Raw genomic sequence first — 14,245 nt, forward strand, 5'->3', positions numbered from 1 at the left:
AGTGTTAGGGTTCGGGCTAGGGTTAGGGTTAGGGGACGGGGACGGTTTAGGGTGCAGGTGAGGGTACGGCAACGCTTTAGGGGGAGCGTGCGTGTGAGGGCGCGGGTTAGTGTTAGCGTACGGGTTGGGATTAGGGGATGGGTGAGGGTCAGGCTTCGGGGAAGGGTTAGGGTTAGGGTTAGGGTTCGGGCTAGGGTTAGGGTTAGGGGACGGGGACGGTTTACGATCCAGGTGAGGGTACGGCAACGCTTTAGGGGGAGCGTGCGTGTGAGGGCGCGGGTTAGTGTTAGCGTACGGGTTAGGATTAGGGGACGGGTGAGGGTCAGGCTTCGGGGAAGGGTTAGGGTTAGGGTTCGGGCTAGGGTTAGGGTTAGGGGACGGGGACGGTTTAGGGTCCAGGTGAGGGTACGGCAGCGCTTTAGAGGGAGCGTGCGTGTGAGGGCGCGGGTTAGTGTTAGCGTACGGGTTAGGATTAGGGGACGGGTGAGGGTCAGGCTTCGGGGAAGGGTTAGGGTTAGGGTTCGGGCTAGGGTTAGGGTTAGGGGACGGGGACGGTTTAGGGTCCAGGTGAGGGTACGGCAACGCTTTAGGGGGAGCGTGCGTGTGAGGGCGCGGGTTCGTGTTAGCGTACGGGTTAGGATTAAGGCACGGGTGAGTGTCAGGCTTCGGGGAAGGGTTAGGGTTAGGGTTCAGGCTAGGGTTAGGGTTAGGGGACGGGGACGGTTTAGGGTCCAGGTGAGGGTAAGGCAACGCTTTAGGGGGAGCGTGCGTGTGAGGGCGCGGGTTAGTGTTAGCGTACGGGTTGGGATTAGGGGACGGGTGAGGGTCAGGCTTCGGGGAAGGGTTAGGGTTAAGGTTCGGGCTAGGGTTAGGGTTAGGGGACGGGGACGGTTTAGGGTCCAGGTGAGGGTACCGCAACGCTTTAGGGGAAGTGTGCGTGTGAGGGCGCGGGTTAGTGTTAGCGTACGGGTTAGGATTAGGGGACGGGTGAGGGTCAGGCTTCGGGGAAGGGTTAGGGTTAGGGTTCGGGCTAGGGTTAGGGTTAGGGGACGGGGACGGTTTAGGGTCCAGGTGAGGGTACGGCAACGCTTTAGGGGGAGCGTGCGTGTGAGGGCGCGGGTTAGTGTTAGCGTACGGGTTAGGATTAGGGGACGGGTGAGGGTCAGGCTTCGGGGAAGGGTTAGGGTTAGCGTTCGGGCTAGGGTTAGGGTTAGGGGACGGGGACGGTTTAGGGTCCAGGTGAGGGTACGGCAACGCTTTAGGGGGAGCTTGCGTGTGAGGGCGCGGGTTAGTGTTAGCGTACGGGTTAGGATTAGGGGACGGGTGAGGGTCAGGCTTCGGGGAAGGGTTAGGGTTAGGGTTCGGGCTAGGGTTAGGGTTAGGGGACGGGGACTATTTAGGGTCCAGGTGAGGGTACGGCAACGCTTTAGGGGGAGCGTGCGTGTGAGGGCGCGGGTTCGTGTTAGCGTACGGGTTAGGATTAGGGGACGGGTGAGGGTCAGGCTTCGGGGAAGGGTTAGGGTTAGGGTTCGGGCTAGGGTTAGGGTTAGGGGACGGGGACGGTTTAGGGTCCAGGTGAGGGTACGGCAACGCTTTAGAGGGAGCGTGCGTGTGAGGGCGCGGGTTAGTGTTAGCGTACGGGTTAGGATTAGGGGACGGGTGAGGGTCAGGCTTCGGGGAAGGGTTAGGGTTAGGGTTCGGGCTAGGGTTAGGGTTAGGGGACGGGGACTGTTTAGGGTCCAGGTGAGGGTACGGCAACGCTTTAGGGGGAGCGTGCGTGTGAGGGCGCGGGTTAGTGTTAGCGTACGGGTTAGGATTAGGGGACGGGTGAGGGTCAGGCTTCCGGGAAGGGTTAGGGTTAGGGTTCGGGCTAGGGTTAGGGTTAGGGGACGGGGACGGTTTAGGGTCCAGGTGAGGGTACGGCAACGCTTTAGGGGGAGCGTGCGTGTGAGGGCGCGGGTTAGTGTTAGCGTACGGGTTAGGATTAGGGCACGGGTGAGGGACAGGCTTCGGGGAAGCGTTAGGGTTAGGGTTCGGGCTAGGGTTAGATTTAGGGGACGGGGACGGTTTAGGGTCCAGGTGAGGGTACGGCAATGCTTTAGGGGGAGCGTGCGTGTGACGGCACGGGTTAGTGTTAGCGTACGGGTTAGGATTAGGGGACGGGTGAGGGTCAGGCTTCGGGGAAGGGTTAGGGTTAGGGTTCGGGCTAGGGTTAGGGTTAGGGGACGGGGACGGTTTAGGGTCCAGGTGAGGGTACGGCAACGCTTTAGGGGGAGCGTGCGTGTGAGGGCGCGGGTTAGTGTTAGCGTACGTGTTAGGATTAGGGGACGGGTGAGGGTCAGGCTTCGGGGAAGTGTTAGGGTTAGGGTTCGGGCTAGGGTTAGGGTTAGGGGACGGGGACGGTTTAGGGTCCAGGTGAGGGTACGGCAACGCTTTAGGGGGAGCGTGCGTGTGAGGGCGCGGGTTAGTGTTAGCGTACGGGTTAGGATTAGGGGACGGGTGAGGGTCAGGCTTCGGGTAGGGTTAGGGTTAGGGTTCGGGCTAGGGTTAGGGTTAGGGGACGGGGACGGTTTAGGTTCCAGGTGAGGGTACGGCAACGCTTTAGGGGGAGCGTGTGTGTCAGGGCGCGGGTTAGTGTTAGCGTACGGGTTAGGATTAGGGCACGGGTGAGTGTCAGGCTTCGGGGAAGGGTTAGGGTTAGGGTTCGGGCTAGGGTTAGGGTTAGGGGACGGGGACGGTTTAGGGTCCAGGTGAGGGTACGGCAACGCTTTAGGGGGAGCATGCGTGTGAGGGCGCGGGTTAGTGTTAGCGTACGGGTTAGGATTGGGGACGGGTGAGGGTCAGGCTTCGGGGAAGGGTTAGGGTTAGGGTTCGGGCTACGGTTAGGGTTAGGGGTCGGGGACGGTTTAGGGTCCAGGTGACGGTACGGCAATGCTTTAGGGGGAGCGTGCGTGTGAGGGCGCGGGTTAGTGTTAGCGTACAGGTTAGGATTAGGGGACAGGTGAGGGTCAGGCTTCGGGGAAGGGTTAGGGTTAGGGTTCGGGCTAGGGTTAGGGTTAGGGGACGGGGACGGTTTAGGGTCCAGGTGAGGGTACGGCAACGCTTTAGGGGGAGCGTGCGTGTGAGGGCGCGGGTTAGTGTTAGCGTACGGATTAGGATTAGGGGACGGGTGAGTGTCAGGCTTCGGGGTAGGGTCAGGGTTAGGGTTCGGGCTAGGGTTAGTGTTAGTTGACGGGGACGGATTAGGTTCCAGGTGAGGGTACGGCAACGCTTTAGGGGGAGCGTGCGTGTGAGGGCACGGGTTAGTGTTAGCGTACGGGTTAGGATTAGGGGACGGGTGAGGGTCAGGCTTTGGGGAAGGGTTAGGGTTAGGTTTCGGGCTAGGTTTAGGGTTAGGGGACGGGGACGGTTTAGGGTCCAGGTGAGGGTACGGCAACGCTTTAGGGGGAGCGTGCGTGTGAGGGCGCGGGTTAGTGTTAGCGTACGGGTTAGGATTAGGGGACGGGTGAGGGTCAGGCTTCGGGGAAGGGTTAGGGTTAGGGTTAGGGTTCGGGCTAGGGATAGGGTTAGGGGACGGGGACGGTTTAGGGTCCAGGTGAGGGTACGGCAACGCTTTAGGGGGAGCGTTCGTGTGAGGGCGCGGGTTAGTGTTAGCGTACGGGTTAGGATTAGGGGACGGGTGAGGGTCAGGCTTCGGGGAAGGGTTAGGGTTAGGGTTCGGGCTATGGTTATGGTTAGGGGACGGGGACGGTTTAGGGTCCAGGTGAGGGTACGGCAACGCTTTAGGGGGAGCGTGCGTGTGAGGGCGAGGGTTAGTGTTAGCGTACGGGTTAGGATTAGGGGACGGGTGAGGGTCAGGCTTCGGGGAAGGGTTAGGGTTAGGGTTCGGGCTAGTGTTAGGGTTAGGGGACGGGAACGGTTTAGGGTCCAGGTGAGGGTACGGCAACGCTTTAGGGGGAGCGTGCGTGTGAGGGCGCGGGTTAGTATTAGCGTACGGGTTAGGATTAGGGGACGGGTGAGGGTCAGGCTTCGGGGAGGGTTAGGGTTAGGGTTCGGGCTAGGTTTAGGGTTAGGGGACGGGGACGGTTTAGTGTCCAGGTGAGGGTACGGCAACGCTTTAGGGGAAGCGTGCGTGTGAGGGTGCGGGTTAGTGTTAGCGTACGGGTTAGGATTAGGGGACGGGTGAGGGTCAGGCTTCGGGGAAGGGTTAGGGTTAGGGTTAGGGTTCGGGCTAGGGATAGGGGTAGGGGACGGGGACGGTTTAGGGTCCAGGTGAGGGTACGGCAACGCTTTAAGGGGAGCGTGCGTGTGGGGCGCGGGTTAGTGTTAGCGTACGGGTTAGGATTAGGGGACGGGTGAGAGTCAGGCTTCGGGGCACGGTTAGGGTTAGGGTTCGGGCTATGGTTAGGGTTAGGGGACGGGTCGGTTTAGGGTCCAGGTGAGGGTACGGCAACGCTTTAGGGGGAGCGTGCGTGTGAGAGCGCGGGTTAGTGTTAGCGTACGGGTTAGGATTAGGGGACGGGTGAGGGTCAGGCTTCGGGGAAGGGTCAGTGTTAGGGTTCGGGCTAGGGTTAGGGTTAGGGGACGGGGACGGTTTAGGGTGCAGGTGAGGGTACGGCAACGCTTTAGGGGGAGCGTGCGTGTGAGGGCGCGGGTTAGTGTTAGCGTACGGGTTGGGATTAGGGGATGGGTGAGGGTCAGGCTTCGGGGAAGGGTTAGGGTTAGGGTTAGGGTTCGGGCTAGGGTTAGGGTTAGGGGACGGGGACGGTTTACGATCCAGGTGAGGGTACGGCAACGCTTTAGGGGGAGCGTGCGTGTGAGGGCGCGGGTTAGTGTTAGCGTACGGGTTAGGATTAGGGGACGGGTGAGGGTCAGGCTTCGGGGAAGGGTTAGGGTTAGGGTTCAGGCTAGGGTTAGGGTTAGGGGACGGGGACGGTTTAGGGTCCAGGTGAGGGTACGGCAGCGCTTTAGAGGGAGCGTGCGTGTGAGGGCGCGGGTTAGTGTTAGCGTACGGGTTAGGATTAGGGGACGGGTGAGGGTCAGGCTTCGGGGAAGGGTTAGGGTTAGGGTTCGGGCTAGGGTTAGGGTTAGGGGACGGGGACGGTTTAGGGTCCAGGTGAGGGTACGGCAACGCTTTAGGGGGAGCGTGCGTGTGAGGGCGCGGGTTCGTGTTAGCGTACGGGTTAGGATTAAGGCACGGGTGAGTGTCAGGCTTCGGGGAAGGGTTAGGGTTAGGGTTCAGGCTAGGGTTAGGGTTAGGGGACGGGGACGGTTTAGGGTCCAGGTGAGGGTAAGGCAACGCTTTAGGGGGAGCGTGCGTGTGAGGGCGCGGGTTAGTGTTAGCGTACGGGTTGGGATTAGGGGACGGGTGAGGGTCAGGCTTCGGGGAAGGGTTAGGGTTAGGGTTCGGGCTAGGGTTAGGGTTAGGGGACGGGGACGGTTTAGGGTCCAGGTGAGGGTACCGCAACGCTTTAGGGGAAGTGTGCGTGTGAGGGCGCGGGTTAGTGTTAGCGTACGGGTTAGGATTAGGGGACGGGTGAGGGTCAGGCTTCGGGGAAGGGTTAGGGTTAGGGTTCGGGCTAGGGTTAGGGTTAGGGGACGGGGACGGTTTAGGGTCCAGGTGAGGGTACGGCAACGCTTTAGGGGGAGCGTGCGTGTGAGGGCGCGGGTTAGTGTTAGCGTACGGGTTAGGATTAGGGGACGGGTGAGGGTCAGGCTTCGGGGAAGGGTTAGGGTTAGGGTTCGGGCTAGGGTTAGGGTTAGGGGACGGGGACGGTTTAGGGTCCAGGTGAGGGTACGGCAACGCTTTAGGGGGAGCGTGCGTGTGAGGGCGCGGGTTAGTGTTAGCGTACGGGTTAGGATTAGGGGACGGGTGAGGGTCAGGCTTCGGGGAAGGGATAGGGTTAGGGTTCGGGCTAGGGTTAGGGTTAGGGGACGGGGACGGTTTAGGGTCCAGGTGAGGGTACGGCAACGCTTTAGGGGGAGCAAGCGTGTGAGGGCGCGGGTTCGTGTTAGCGTACGGGTTAGGATTAAGGCACGGGTGAGGGTCAGGCTTCGGGGAAGGGTTAGGGTTAGGGTTCGGGCTAGGGTTAGGGTTAGGGGACGGGGACGGTTTAGGGTCCAGGTGAGGGTAAGGCAACGCTTTAGGGGGAGCGTGCGTGTGAGGGCGCGGGTTAGTGTTAGCGTACGGGTTAGGATTAGGGGACGGGTGAGGGTCAGGCTTCGGGGAAGGGTTAGGGTTAGGGTTCGGTCTAGGGTTAGGGTTAGGGGACGGGGACGGTTTAGGGTCCAGGTGAGGGTACGGCAACGCTTTAGGGGGAGCGTGCGTGTGAGGGCGCGGGTTAGTGTTAGCGTACGGGTTAGGATTAGGGCACGGGTGAGGGTCAGGCTTCGGGGAAGGGTTAGTGTTAGGGTTTGGGCTAGGGTTACGGTTAGGGGACGGGGACGGTTTAGGGTCCAGGTGAGGGTACGGTAACGCTTTAGGGGGAGCGTGCGTGTGAGGGCGCGGGTTAGTGTTAGCGTACGGGTTAGGATTAGGGGACGGGTGAGGGTCAGGCTTCGGGGAAGGGTTAGGGTTAGGGTTCGGGCTAGGGTTAGGGTTAGGGGACGGGGACGGTTTAGGGTCCAGGTGAGGATACGGCAACGCTTTAGGGGGAGCGTGCGTGTGAGGGCGCGGGTTAGTGTTAGCGTACGGGTTAGGATTTGGGCACGGGTGAGGCTCAGGCTTCGGGGAAGGGTTAGGGTTAGGGTTCGGGCTAGGGTTAGGGTTAGGGGACGGGGACGGTTTAGGGTCCAGGTGAGGGTACGGCAACGCTTTAGGGGGAGCGTGCGTGTGAGGGCGCGGGTTAGTGTTAGCGTACGGGTTAGGATTAGGGGACGGGTGAGGGTCAGGCTTCGGGGAAGGGTTAGGGTTAGGGTTCGGGCTAGGGTTAGGGTTAGGGGACGGGGACTGTTTAGGGTCCAGGTGAGGGTACGGCAACGCTTTAGGGGGAGCGTGCGTGTGAGGGCGCGGGTTAGTGTTAGCGTACGGGTTAGGATTAGGGGACGGGTGAGGGTCAGGCTTCCGGGAAGGGTTAGGGTTAGGGTTCGGGCTAGGGTTAGGGTTAGGGGACGGGGACGGTTTACGATCCAGGTGAGGGTACGGCAACGCTTTAGGGGGAGCGTGCGTGTGAGGGCGCGGGTTAGTGTTAGCGTACGGGTTAGGATTAGGGCACGGGTGAGGGTCAGGCTTCGGGGAAGGGTTAGGGTTAGGGTTTGGGCTAGGGTTAGGGTTAGGGGACGGGGACGGTTTAGGGTCCAGGTGAGGGTACGGTAACGCTTTAGGGGGAGCGTGCGTGTGAGGGCGCGGGTTAGTGTTAGCGTACGGGTTAGGATTAGGGGACGGGTGAGGGTCAGGCTTCGGGGAAGGTTTAGGGTTAGGGTTCGGGCTAGGGTTAGGGTTAGGGGACGGGGACTGTTTAGGGTCCAGGTGAGGGTACGGCAACGCTTTAGGGGGAGCGTGCGTGTGAGGGCGCGGGTTAGTGTTAGCGTACGGGTTAGGATTAGGGGACGGGTGAGGGTCAGGCTTCAGGGAAGGGTTAGGGTTAGGGTTCGGGCTAGGGTTAGGGTTAGGGGACGGGGACGGTTTAGGGTCCAGGTGAGGGTACGGCAACGCTTTAGGGGGAGCGTGCGTTTGAGGGCGCGGGTTAGTGTTAGCGTACGGGTTAGGATTAGGGCACGGGTGAGGGTCAGGCTTCGGGGAAGGGTTAGGGTTAGGGTTTGGGCTAGGGTTAGGGTTAGGGGACGGGGACGGTTTAGGGTCCAGGTGAGGGTACGGCAACGCTTTAGGGGGAGCGTGCGTGTGAGGGCGCGGGTTAGTGTTAGCGTACGGATTAGGATTAGGGGACGGGTGAGTGTCAGGCTTCGGGGTAGGGTCAGGGTTAGGGTTCGGGCTAGGGTTAGTGTTAGTTGACGGGGACGGATTAGGTTCCAGGTGAGGGTACGGCAACGCTTTAGGGGGAGCGTGCGTGTGAGGGCACGGGTTAGTGTTAGCGTACGGGTTAGGATTAGGGGACGGGTGAGGGTCAGGCTTTGGGGAAGGGTTAGGGTTAGGTTTCGGGCTAGGTTTAGGGTTAGGGGACGGGGACGGTTTAGGGTCCAGGTGAGGGTACGGCAACGCTTTAGGGGGAGCGTGCGTGTGAGGGCGCGGGTTAGTGTTAGCGTACGGGTTAGGATTAGGGGACGGGTGAGGGTCAGGCTTCGGGGAAGGGTTAGGGTTAGGGTTAGGGTTCGGGCTAGGGATAGGGTTAGGGGACGGGGACGGTTTAGGGTCCAGGTGAGGGTACGGCAACGCTTTAGGGGGAGCGTTCGTGTGAGGGCGCGGGTTAGTGTTAGCGTACGGGTTAGGATTAGGGGACGGGTGAGGGTCAGGCTTCGGGGAAGGGTTAGGGTTAGGGTTCGGGCTATGGTTATGGTTAGGGGACGGGGACGGTTTAGGGTCCAGGTGAGGGTACGGCAACGCTTTAGGGGGAGCGTGCGTGTGAGGGCGAGGGTTAGTGTTAGCGTACGGGTTAGGATTAGGGGACGGGTGAGGGTCAGGCTTCGGGGAAGGGTTAGGGTTAGGGTTCGGGCTAGTGTTAGGGTTAGGGGACGGGAACGGTTTAGGGTCCAGGTGAGGGTACGGCAACGCTTTAGGGGGAGCGTGCGTGTGAGGGCGCGGGTTAGTATTAGCGTACGGGTTAGGATTAGGGGACGGGTGAGGGTCAGGCTTCGGGGAGGGTTAGGGTTAGGGTTCGGGCTAGGTTTAGGGTTAGGGGACGGGGACGGTTTAGTGTCCAGGTGAGGGTACGGCAACGCTTTAGGGGAAGCGTGCGTGTGAGGGTGCGGGTTAGTGTTAGCGTACGGGTTAGGATTAGGGGACGGGTGAGGGTCAGGCTTCGGGGAAGGGTTAGGGTTAGGGTTAGGGTTCGGGCTAGGGATAGGGGTAGGGGACGGGGACGGTTTAGGGTCCAGGTGAGGGTACGGCAACGCTTTAAGGGGAGCGTGCGTGTGGGGCGCGGGTTAGTGTTAGCGTACGGGTTAGGATTAGGGGACGGGTGAGAGTCAGGCTTCGGGGCACGGTTAGGGTTAGGGTTCGGGCTATGGTTAGGGTTAGGGGACGGGTCGGTTTAGGGTCCAGGTGAGGGTACGGCAACGCTTTAGGGGGAGCGTGCGTGTGAGAGCGCGGGTTAGTGTTAGCGTACGGGTTAGGATTAGGGGACGGGTGAGGGTCAGGCTTCGGGGAAGGGTCAGTGTTAGGGTTCGGGCTAGGGTTAGGGTTAGGGGACGGGGACGGTTTAGGGTGCAGGTGAGGGTACGGCAACGCTTTAGGGGGAGCGTGCGTGTGAGGGCGCGGGTTAGTGTTAGCGTACGGGTTGGGATTAGGGGATGGGTGAGGGTCAGGCTTCGGGGAAGGGTTAGGGTTAGGGTTAGGGTTCGGGCTAGGGTTAGGGTTAGGGGACGGGGACGGTTTACGATCCAGGTGAGGGTACGGCAACGCTTTAGGGGGAGCGTGCGTGTGAGGGCGCGGGTTAGTGTTAGCGTACGGGTTAGGATTAGGGGACGGGTGAGGGTCAGGCTTCGGGGAAGGGTTAGGGTTAGGGTTCGGGCTAGGGTTAGGGTTAGGGGACGGGGACGGTTTAGGGTCCAGGTGAGGGTACGGCAGCGCTTTAGAGGGAGCGTGCGTGTGAGGGCGCGGGTTAGTGTTAGCGTACGGGTTAGGATTAGGGGACGGGTGAGGGTCAGGCTTCGGGGAAGGGTTAGGGTTAGGGTTCGGGCTAGGGTTAGGGTTAGGGGACGGGGACGGTTTAGGGTCCAGGTGAGGGTACGGCAACGCTTTAGGGGGAGCGTGCGTGTGAGGGCGCGGGTTCGTGTTAGCGTACGGGTTAGGATTAAGGCACGGGTGAGTGTCAGGCTTCGGGGAAGGGTTAGGGTTAGGGTTCAGGCTAGGGTTAGGGTTAGGGGACGGGGACGGTTTAGGGTCCAGGTGAGGGTAAGGCAACGCTTTAGGGGGAGCGTGCGTGTGAGGGCGCGGGTTAGTGTTAGCGTACGGGTTGGGATTAGGGGACGGGTGAGGGTCAGGCTTCGGGGAAGGGTTAGGGTTAGGGTTCGGGCTAGGGTTAGGGTTAGGGGACGGGGACGGTTTAGGGTCCAGGTGAGGGTACCGCAACGCTTTAGGGGAAGTGTGCGTGTGAGGGCGCGGGTTAGTGTTAGCGTACGGGTTAGGATTAGGGGACGGGTGAGGGTCAGGCTTCGGGGAAGGGTTAGGGTTAGGGTTCGGGCTAGGGTTAGGGTTAGGGGACGGGGACGGTTTAGGGTCCAGGTGAGGGTACGGCAACGCTTTAGGGGGAGCGTGCGTGTGAGGGCGCGGGTTAGTGTTAGCGTACGGGTTAGGATTAGGGGACGGGTGAGGGTCAGGCTTCGGGGAAGGGTTAGGGTTAGGGTTCGGGCTAGGGTTAGGGTTAGGGGACGGGGACGGTTTAGGGTCCAGGTGAGGGTACGGCAACGCTTTAGGGGGAGCGTGCGTGTGAGGGCGCGGGTTAGTGTTAGCGTACGGGTTAGGATTAGGGGACGGGTGAGGGTCAGGCTTCGGGGAAGGGATAGGGTTAGGGTTCGGGCTAGGGTTAGGGTTAGGGGACGGGGACGGTTTAGGGTCCAGGTGAGGGTACGGCAACGCTTTAGGGGGAGCAAGCGTGTGAGGGCGCGGGTTCGTGTTAGCGTACGGGTTAGGATTAAGGCACGGGTGAGGGTCAGGCTTCGGGGAAGGGTTAGGGTTAGGGTTCGGGCTAGGGTTAGGGTTAGGGGACGGGGACGGTTTAGGGTCCAGGTGAGGGTAAGGCAACGCTTTAGGGGGAGCGTGCGTGTGAGGGCGCGGGTTAGTGTTAGCGTACGGGTTAGGATTAGGGGACGGGTGAGGGTCAGGCTTCGGGGAAGGGTTAGGGTTAGGGTTCGGTCTAGGGTTAGGGTTAGGGGACGGGGACGGTTTAGGGTCCAGGTGAGGGTACGGCAACGCTTTAGGGGGAGCGTGCGTGTGAGGGCGCGGGTTAGTGTTAGCGTACGGGTTAGGATTAGGGCACGGGTGAGGGTCAGGCTTCGGGGAAGGGTTAGTGTTAGGGTTTGGGCTAGGGTTACGGTTAGGGGACGGGGACGGTTTAGGGTCCAGGTGAGGGTACGGTAACGCTTTAGGGGGAGCGTGCGTGTGAGGGCGCGGGTTAGTGTTAGCGTACGGGTTAGGATTAGGGGACGGGTGAGGGTCAGGCTTCGGGTAAGGGTTAGGGTTAGGGTTCGGGCTAGGGTTAGGGTTAGGGGACGGGGACGGTTTAGGGTCCAGGTGAGGATACGGCAACGCTTTAGGGGGAGCGTGCGTGTGAGGGCGCGGGTTAGTGTTAGCGTACGGGTTAGGATTTGGGCACGGGTGAGGCTCAGGCTTCGGGGAAGGGTTAGGGTTAGGGTTCGGGCTAGGGTTAGGGTTAGGGGACGGGGACGGTTTAGGGTCCAGGTGAGGGTACGGCAACGCTTTAGGGGGAGCGTGCGTGTGAGGGCGCGGGTTAGTGTTAGCGTACGGGTTAGGATTAGGGGACGGGTGAGGGTCAGGCTTCGGGGAAGGGTTAGGGTTAGGGTTCGGGCTAGGGTTAGGGTTAGGGGACGGGGACTGTTTAGGGTCCAGGTGAGGGTACGGCAACGCTTTAGGGGGAGCGTGCGTGTGAGGGCGCGGGTTAGTGTTAGCGTACGGGTTAGGATTAGGGGACGGGTGAGGGTCAGGCTTCCGGGAAGGGTTAGGGTTAGGGTTCGGGCTAGGGTTAGGGTTAGGGGACGGGGACGGTTTACGATCCAGGTGAGGGTACGGCAACGCTTTAGGGGGAGCGTGCGTGTGAGGGCGCGGGTTAGTGTTAGCGTACGGGTTAGGATTAGGGCACGGGTGAGGGTCAGGCTTCGGGGAAGGGTTAGGGTTAGGGTTTGGGCTAGGGTTAGGGTTAGGGGACGGGGACGGTTTAGGGTCCAGGTGAGGGTACGGTAACGCTTTAGGGGGAGCGTGCGTGTGAGGGCGCGGGTTAGTGTTAGCGTACGAGTTAGGATTAGGGGACGGGTGAGGGTCAGGCTTCGGGGAAGGTTTAGGGTTAGGGTTCGGGCTAGGGTTAGGGTTAGGGGACGGGGACTGTTTAGGGTCCAGGTGAGGGTACGGCAACGCTTTAGGGGGAGCGTGCGTGTGAGGGCGCGGGTTAGTGTTAGCGTACGGGTTAGGATTAGGGGACGGGTGAGGGTCAGGCTTCAGGGAAGGGTTAGGGTTAGGGTTCGGGCTAGGGTTAGGGTTAGGGGACGGGGACGGTTTAGGGTCCAGGTGAGGGTACGGCAACGCTTTAGGGGGAGCGTGCGTTTGAGGGCGCGGGTTAGTGTTAGCGTACGGGTTAGGATTAGGGCACGGGTGAGGGTCAGGCTTCGGGGAAGGGTTAGGGTTAGGGTTTGGGCTAGGGTTAGGGTTAGGGGACGGGGACGGTTTAGGGTCCAGGTGAGGGTACGGTAACGCTTTAGGGGGAGCGTGCGTGTGAGGGCGCGGGTTAGTGTTAGCGTACGGGTTAGGATTAGGGGACGGGTGAGGGTCAGGCTTCGGGGAAGGTTTAGGGTTAGGGTTCGGGCTAGGGTTAGGGTTAGGGGACGGGGACTGTTTAGGGTCCAGGTGAGGGTACGGCAACGCTTTAGGGGGAGCGTGCGTGTGAGGGCGCGGGTTAGTGTTAGCGTACGGGTTAGGATTAGGGGACGGGTGAGGGTCAGGCTTCGGGGAAGGGTTAGGGTTAGGGTTCGGGCTAGGGTTAGGGTTAGGTGACGGGGACGGTTTAGGGTCCAGGTGAGGGTACGGCAACGCTTTAGGGGGAGCGTGCGTGTGAGGGCGCGGGTTAGTGTTAGCGTACGGGTTAGGATTAGGGGACGGGTGAGGGTCAGGCTTCGGGGAAGGGTTAGGGTTAGGGTTCGGGCTAGGGTTAGGGTTAGGGGACGGGGACTGTTTAGGGTCCAGGTGAGGGTACGGCAACGCTTTAGGGGGAGCGTGCGTGTGAGGGCGCGGGTTAGTGTTAGCGTACGGGTTAGGATTAGGGGACGGGTGAGGGTCAGGCTTCGGGGAAGGGTTAGGGTTAGGGTTCGGGCTAGATTTAGGGTTGGGGGACGGGGACGGTTTAGGGTCCAGGTGAGGGTACGGCAACGCTTTAGGGGGAGCGTGCGTGTGAGGGCGCGGGTTAGTGTTAGCGTACGGGTTAGGATTGGGGACGGGTGAGGGTCAGGCTTCGGGGAAGGGTTAGGGTTAGGGTTCGGGCTAGGGTTAGAGTTAGCGGACGCGGACGGTTTAGGGTCCAGGTGAGGGTACGGCAACGCTTTAGTGGGAGCGTGCGTGTGAGGGCGCGGGTTAGTGTTAGCATACGGGTTAGGATTAGGGGACGGGTGAGGGTCAGGCTTCGGGGAAGGGTTAGGGTTAGGGTTCGGGCTAGGGTTAGGATTAGGGGACGGAGACGGTTTACGGTCCAGGTGAGGGTACGGCAACGCTTTAAGGGGAGCGTGCGTGTGGGGCGCGGGTTAGTGTTAGCGTACGGGTTAGGATTAGGGGACGGGTGAGAGTCAGGCTTCGGGGAAGGGTTAGGGTTAGGGTTCGGGCTATGGTTAGGGTTAGGGGACGGGTCGGTTTAGGGTCCAGGTGAGGGTACGGCAACGCTTTAGGGGGAGCGTGCGTGTGAGGGCACGGGTTAGTTTTAGCGTACGGGTTGGGATTAGGGGATGGGTGAGAGTCAGGCTTCGGGGAAGGGTTACGGTTAGGGTTAGGGTTCGAGCTAGGGTTAGGGTTAGGGGACGGGGACGGTTTACGATCCAGGTGAGGGTACGGCAACGCTTTAGGGGGAGCGTGCGTGTGAGGGCGCGGGTTAGTGTTAGCGTACGGGTTAGGATTAGGGGACGGGTGAGGGTCAGGCTTCGGGGAAGGGTTAGGGTTAGGGTTCGGGCTAGGGTTAGGGTTAGGGGACGGGGACGGTTTAGGGTCCAGGTGAGGGTACGGCAACGCTTTAGGGGGAGCGTGCGTGTGAGGGCGCGGGTTAGTGTTAGCGTACGGGTTAGGATTAGGGGACGGGTGAGGGTCAGGCTTCGGGGAAGGGTTAGGGTTAGGGTTCGGGCTAGGGTTAGGGTTAGGGGACGGGGACGGCTTAGGGTCCAGGTGAGGGTACGGCAACGCTTTAGGGGGAGCATGCGTGTG

The sequence above is a fragment of the Stenella coeruleoalba genome (assembly GCF_951394435.1).
Source record: "Stenella coeruleoalba genome assembly, chromosome: 14".
Taxonomy (NCBI): Eukaryota; Metazoa; Chordata; class Mammalia; order Artiodactyla; family Delphinidae; genus Stenella; species Stenella coeruleoalba.